Source organism: Lolium perenne, chromosome 6, assembly GCF_019359855.2.
Source record: "Lolium perenne isolate Kyuss_39 chromosome 6, Kyuss_2.0, whole genome shotgun sequence".
Taxonomy (NCBI): domain Eukaryota; kingdom Viridiplantae; phylum Streptophyta; class Magnoliopsida; order Poales; family Poaceae; genus Lolium; species Lolium perenne.
Genome location: NC_067249.2, coordinates 47775881 through 47783259, shown reverse-complemented (window position 1 = coordinate 47783259; position 7379 = coordinate 47775881). Strand labels below are relative to the sequence as shown.

Sequence of the window (7379 nt, the reverse complement as noted above, 5' to 3'; positions counted from 1 at the left end):
GTTTGGGCTCCCCAACCCCTACTTCTACAGGTTGAAAATGGGTTTGAGGGTTGGGCCTTTAAATTTTTTTTTTGAGGGTTTGAGGGTTTAGGGGTTCTAGTCTACGCGTTTTTCCTCTCACAAACTGTAAAAAAGCAGTTATTTTTTAGGGTTTGAGGGTTTAAGGGCTCTACTAGTGATGCTCTTAATGGCTCCACTGCCCTTCCGCGCGTCCACCCTCTCGTCCAATGACGCAGTTTGACTCCCGGGAAACAACCTCGACTCCATGGCCTTGTTTTACTAGTGTTTTTTTATGGATTAGTGGGGGATAATACCCATTCCCCACCAAATCCCAAAACCCCACTTATGTCTAGAAGCATGTTTGGTACTAGAGTATTGAGTGATTTTTATCCCTGTTTATCCTCACTTTTTCTCAAACCTTAGTGTATTTTTCTCTATTCTCAATACTTTACTCCTACCTAGTAAAATTGAGATGAGGTTTGGTGGGGATTGTGTGAATTTAGGAATTTTATCCAATACTCTAGAAGAGTATCCCCACTAATCTCTACTACTTAAAAAAGACTAAAGTGGTTTCTTATTCAACCAATCCACGATACGTCGCACCTTTCGTCGTCCTTCCTTCGTTAAACTCGGTCGTCGCTTCGTCCTCCCGCAAAACGCGCCTTCCGAATTAACGCCTCTCTGAAACACACGCCCACACAGCGCCTCCGTCGCCCCTCTCTCTCCCATCGTACGCCCCCGCCGCCCCTCTCTCTCCCATTGGCACGCCCCTAGCACCGAGCAGCCCTCCGTCGCCAATCCCGCCTCCTCGCCAAAGTCGCCCTCCCCGGGAGGCGACGCTTCACTTGGCGTTCGGGAGTCCGGCAGCTCGTGGTCCGATCTCCTCCAAATCTGGTCCATCTCCAGCAAGCAGCCAAGCACCTCCAAGCCGAACGACCTAATCCAACCCCGATCTACAGAATCAGCCGATCGATACTCACGATCTCAGATGCAGCAATGGAGTTGCGCTCCTGTGGTAGCGATCCCCGCGCACGATTATAACTGCAGTATCACCAGCGGGTAATAAATTTTGTTTGGCCTGAGATCTGAATCGTATTTGGCTTTTTTTCAACAATATGACGCTCTCTCTCTTTCTCACCGGACATTTCCTTTTCAATTTCATTTTACTGATTGACTTATGTGTTTTCATAAACAAGTCTGAGATATAAGGAGCTCCTATATCACCGAGTTTCAGAAATCGAAGATGACAAGTGTGGGTTTTCTCTACAGCTAGCTGGTACTCCTAAATCCCTTGCTTCTCAAGACACTTTGTTATGAAGGTAACTCTCATTTACAGACAACTCATTTTTATACTTTTATATCTTACTATTTGGTAGTTGGAATCAAATCTAGGACATGCTGGCCATAAGCAAGATAGCTGGTAGCAGATAAACAGGGTTAAGTTTCCATGCATAGAGGGTATATTGGAAATTTAATCATGGACCCACTTTATCTTTTTGTTAATTACAGAATCTGCGTGCCAAAAGTCCTTATTCGATTTTAAGTTTTCAACTTATTTGCATGCATACTTTTGTATGAAAAAATTAATCATAATGTGCTAACTGTAATTCGTATGCCCTTCTTTTTCTATGTACCCTTTCTATATGAGATATTTTTTCAGTGTTTATGATTTAGTTTTCCTGGGTTGCTATGGCAGTGTTTTCTATGTTTCTTGCTGCCATCGACGGTTGCATCAAGTCTTGACAAACCATCTGCTGCCGTGTCTTCGCGCTGAAGATGCAAAGTCCTCTGTCCTTGCCCCATGCCCTACCACATAATCCGCAGAAGCCAGGCTATGCTCAGACGGTTGTCTCCGGGCGCTGCCCCCGCCGATGCACCGCCCACCACACGGGCAGATGGAGAGGCTAGACTCAGAGAGGAGACGGCGCGACAGGTTTAAGTGGACCATGCTCTGATCGGCGGCTGAAGGGGATGCGATGCCGCAAGGATCAAGCACTCCGGGGAGCGACATGGAGCGACGAAAGCCACCAAATCGACGGGCAGGTTGGTCATCTCTGGCCATCTCCTACGATTCTTATTTATGCATCTCCGGCCAAAATTTGGCGCTCGGGTCATCGTTCTCTCACGCGCACATTCGCTCGAATTCCACCCCCTTTGTCGCTCCCATGTTTGATGTGGCGTCCGCCTCTGTGAAGAGCGCGTTGTCCCCTGTTTGTTTCAGCTCCCGTCAAGCAACAAGAGTCATATTTCCGTTAAATTCCCAAATCCCCTAAACTGGATAATTTTCTTAGTTTACTCTTTACTCCAGATCCGATTTCTTCCTCTATCTTATTTCTTTTCTTTTCCAGGAGGAGGTGCTCACGGTTATTGCGAGGGACGGCTCTGATCCAGCGCCTTCACGGTTGGTTCAGAGCCCCTGCAGGGTGGGGATATTCGGCTGCTCCAATCCTTTCTCTTAGGACAAGGTGCGGGTGGCCATGGTGGCATCATGGGTCAGTAAGGCTTCTAGGTCTCCCCGGTCCTTAGCCTCTGCTGCACGGTATTATATCAGCATTATTTCTTTTTGCACTTGGATAAGGTATATGATGCTTAGACATTGAATATTTCCATATGCATTTGATATTTAACATATTCCAACATTCCAGACTTCATAAAACCATGTCTAATAGAGTGTATATATCCTTTGCAGTGTTTATCTTGTAGGCACACTTAAACATGTTTTTAATGAACAAATTAAGGTAGCTGCGTGGAATAGTTGGCCTGTACAGGTTTTACTTACATGGTTTCTATATTCTCCTGTTTAAATGGAAAATGGAACATTCTCATATAATGTTCCTACAATCTGTACTAGATGATCTATCAATTTTGTGCATGTCTATTCTTTGTCTATCTTTTCATCGGAGAAAGTTCAGTTCTTTTGTCCTACGATTATTTTTCTGTTGGCATAATTGAATTCCGTGATTCGTGTGAACTCAAAAAACATTCAGTATGTAATTCCAAACTGAGTCGTTGTAAGTAGTGTATCATATTATCCCCCTGAATTGTTTCACAGAACGTTGGTATTTGAATCATAGTTTTAAATAGCCAGCTATAGCCCGGCTATAGCCTTTTAAACAATGTGCGGCTAAAGGCATTCACATGCTAAAAGTTGGCTATAGCCGGGGCTATAGACTTTTTTCATACGCCACGGCTATATTCTATAGCCGGCTATTTAAAACTATGATTTGAATAGATTTAGACAGTAGTAGTCAGTATTAGTGCGCTATAGATAAAGATAATTTTTTAGTTGACAAGTTTTCATTTTACTGATTGAATCTTATTTCTAACAATATGGTTTAGATGTATTTAAAATATTATCTAGACTACTGCCATTACATGTGGATAAGTACTTTCTTTTGTATGAAACACATGAGTGTGATGCTTTAATTGTTATGATCATCTACTCAAATTTATAATTTCTTTTGTATGAAATACATGAGTTTTTATCCCCTTGAACAAATCAAAATAATTGGAGTTTATGGTCATGTGTGATTATTCACTTTATGATCATCTACTTTCATGAGAAGCAGCAACGACCAAGAAAAGGCTGAAGATTGACGCTGATGTATCCTATCGATCATGAGAGGACTGTGATGTATCCTATCGATCATGAGAGGACTGTGACGTGGGCTGATGATCAGAAGAAATACATGCTTGATTGGTACATGGACTACTTGAAAAATGAACATGTAGGATTTAAGTTCAAGAAGCAACATCATTTGTCGTGTGCTGATGCATTAAATAAGAAGTTCGCAATAGGGGTGAACGTGGATCAAGTGGTTTGTCAGTACATGCACTATAAAGAAAATTGGAAGATCATTGCAGCAGCACTGAGCAAAAGTGGAAATTCATTTCACCACACCAGATGCATTGTGACTATTTTAGAATCTGAAAAGGCAACCCTGTGTGTATGCTGTCTTAACCACATTCAAGTTCTTATGCGAGAAGGAAGGCTTAAATCTGTGAACTCTACAAGTTGGTTGCAAGCTCATTTTGTCTATGTGTGCTACTCACATAATGACTAGAACATGTTTAGTTACAATACTACTGTTGTTGCTTATCAATGCTAGGTGAATAGAGCTTGATAAGCTGTTGTTCATAATCTGGTCCAACTTGGCTTTTGTCATGAATGTTATGCACTACTTAACTGAGTGGTTGTTGAACATGTTTGGTTCTTTAGTTAGCAGGGAGAAATTAATTATTAAGCGATACTATGGATGCTTGAGCTAGATCTATTATCTGACGCTTGTTTCCTGTTGTTTTGTAACCAGCTAGGCCTGAAGTTAGTGAATCTGGAAGTGCTTTGACTCTGGAAGTGCTTTAGCGGTTCATGCTCTCTCCGTGGTTAAACATGTTCTACTAACAAAGAAGTATGGTGCAAACATTACTGTAGTTGGTACGATCTCAGTTGTTCTGAAACACTTTTATTTGTTTATTTACCTCTTGAGTCTATTTGTCTACACAGCTTAATTTTCTTTTGCATATATTCTCAATTTCAGAAATTGATGATAAGCCAAAGGAATCATTCCCGGAGCATGATACTCAAATGTGAAGCATTAGATGGCACCTTTCTAAAGGTTAGAACCATTTCAATACAGTGACTACATAGTCAAGTGGGGTACAAATATGAATCAGTCCATGCAACTATGCAAGATCAAATTGGCTATTAGTTACAGGTGAGTGGGACAGAACTTTTGCTAGCTTGACAAATGCACTTTCTTCTTATTCGTGTGCATTTCATTTTAGAGCATCATGAGAATCATGTTCTGTTTTTCTTCATTTCTTGATTGCCTGAAAAGAGTGAATTTTCCACTTTGTTGTGCTGCTGTAGTTGTTGGATGGTGATCTGAATTTCTGCCAATTGAGGTGCAGTTTAATTCCTGGCAGGATTTGCTACATGGTTACAGAGACCATGAGATATAGTCTAGAGTTTGGTTTTTTGAGAACACCAAGATCGTGAAAACAATAAAGAAGGTGTAGTTAGCTTAGTAGATTCAGGCCCTCATCACACTAACAAGGTGTATTGTTCAGTCATTATAATAGCATTACATAAACAATACATTCTTCATTCGCCATCATTGTACTACTCCACTATACAAAATACATAAATAATTATTGTAAGATTATCAGTGTCATTTTTTGCACATAGTTTATGATCTCATGAAGCATACATGCATGGTCCATTGTCTAGAAATTAAGAAAATATTTGGTCCTTAGTGTTACCCATCAATTAGAAATTGTTGCAAATCACCTGGTAGAGTATACAAATATTGTTGTTAGTAATAATTACTATCAGATTATTACTGATGTTCAGGTGTTTCTATTCATACTGCATACTCTGAAATTGATCGGAGAACGGATAGATTGGGAGCAAAGTTGCACTGTGAAGGGACTTGGTGTGGATGCTAAGTTTAGCATCAGTGGTAGCGGTTCCGAGGGGTTCAGGTGGTGGCAAAGACCTGCCAAAGCCAAATAGTGTCAATTAAAAGCGCAAGTCCTATTCCTCGTGTTGTCTAGGAGTACAAAGGCGATAGCTCATGTTTTCATTATCTCGGAGCATGCATACACTGTTCTTTGCAAATTACATATACTCTGCTATTTTTTGAACTCTACACTCTGCTTTTCTAGAGGTTCTACAGTTATGGGATGTGTGTGTCACGTGAAGGCTTTAGTTGGTGCATCAAATCATAAAAAATCATTATGTATCCTTTTAATTTAAGAGGATCGTATCTCTAGAGATAGTTTCCAAGTTATTTAGTCCTTTCCAAGTTTGTTAGGATTCTGGCCTTAGGCCTTAAGTAATGTACCTGAGCTATTTATGCCTACCCCTAGACCCTTACGGGAAGCTATCAAGAAAGAATCAGATCTAATATCTCTCCTCCCACATTACTTCTTCCCATGCCTCTGTTGTGCGACAACCCCCCGCGGCTCCCTGCGGCTGGAGTCGTGCTGCAGAGGTGCAGGGGTTCGACGTATATCCCACCATGTGACATTGTGTGTATGATACTATGATGCATGCTCTCAAGTACAATAATAAGAAAAGAAAAATAGCCGAGAGCAGATATCATATACCATAAACTCCTATTATTTTGTTACTACTCCGGTGCAAATATTTTAGGGCTGTTATTGAACAGGATCATTCAAGCTGCTCCTGCTGCTATAAATCTTGCATAGCCTTTAATTGTTGCAGTCTGCATTTGGAGCTTTTTTCTGCTCTGGATTAACAAGGAAAATTCGGCTAGGCATGGCTTATTTTAGTTTCAGTATGTCAGGTGCAGTGTTTAGAAGGGAGTATTGTTGTAGCAAAACATGCATGATATGTAGATACATAAATGGATACTAAATGAGATTTAGATATGATATAACACCTTCTCCTTCGGAGTGTTACCTTCCTATTCGGGTAGAGAGAAGCAGAGCCCCTGCTGCCGACGTTGCCTCCTGCACAGCCTGATCTTGGGGACGAGCTGTTGGTGCAACCGGGATATTGGTGCCGAGCTGCCGACGCGGCCTCCGGCGTTGCCGGGAGGTTGGGCTCGAGCTGCCGCAGCTGCCGGTGTTGCCTCCTGCATAGGCGGGAGGTTGTGGGCTAGCTGTCAGAGTGTCCTGGCTGCTGGCGATCAGGTGGATTGGTCGGCTGGATCCTGGTCGAATTGATCCTGGTGTAGCTTGGCTGCTAGCGATCGATTCCAGAGCGGCCTGGCTCCTAGCAATCGATTCTGGAGCGGCCTGGCTCCTAGCGATCCGGCGACGCGCGTGGATGGACTCCGGATGGACGCGACGATCGGGAGCTTGGCGATCAATTCCAACGAAATCCAGCTGGGTGGATCGGATCGAGAGTTCGCGAGCAGATGGACGTGGTGCTGGGTGGAGATGATCCAGACGATCGATTCAAAATCAAATTGTTTCCGACAAGTGGGAGGGGTATCATTGTACATTTTGCTGTTTTGGGGGTTGTCGGAGAATCGGTTAGTGCATATATATGCTATTCGGTTTCGTTCTGTTGGTAGTCGACTCACATTAGCTTCATCAAATTTGTTACTAGCTGCAGTTTTTTATCAGTACCGGTGCCTGCCCTGCTCCATATTTTTCTACTCGCTATTTAAACTGCATTGTTCTTCCTGTTGATGCCTCCATGATGGAAGAGACCATGCATGCAATCAACTCCCAAGTATGGTATGCTCATTATTCCTTGCTGAACTTTGTATTGGGGAATTGGCCTACTATTGTTACTCTGCTCAGATTAACTTAGCAATTGTTTGGAAAGTGTAAACCTATGGCATGTTAATATTGTTCGCATGTTATAGCCCGTGGTTGATGTTGATTGATTTGCTCTCACAAAA

At 42.3% G+C, this 7379-nt stretch overlaps 1 long non-coding RNA gene across 13 annotated transcripts; it reads left to right on the top strand.

Annotated features, from left to right (window-relative positions):
• The first annotated feature begins 634 nt into the window (after positions 1-634).
• Positions 635-7158, top strand: LOC127307891 (uncharacterized). 13 transcript variants are annotated; one of them, XR_007855977.2, is made up of 6 exons: positions 635-1059; positions 1197-1319; positions 1697-2043; positions 2349-2492; positions 3570-4435; positions 4539-7158. It is a non-coding gene; the product is annotated as an uncharacterized lncRNA (long non-coding RNA). The 13 variants fall into 13 exon arrangements; XR_007855973.2 differs by having other exon boundaries at positions 2349-2539; XR_007855974.2 differs by having other exon boundaries at positions 2349-3700; positions 4311-4435.
• Positions 7159-7379: the final 221 nt, after the last annotated feature.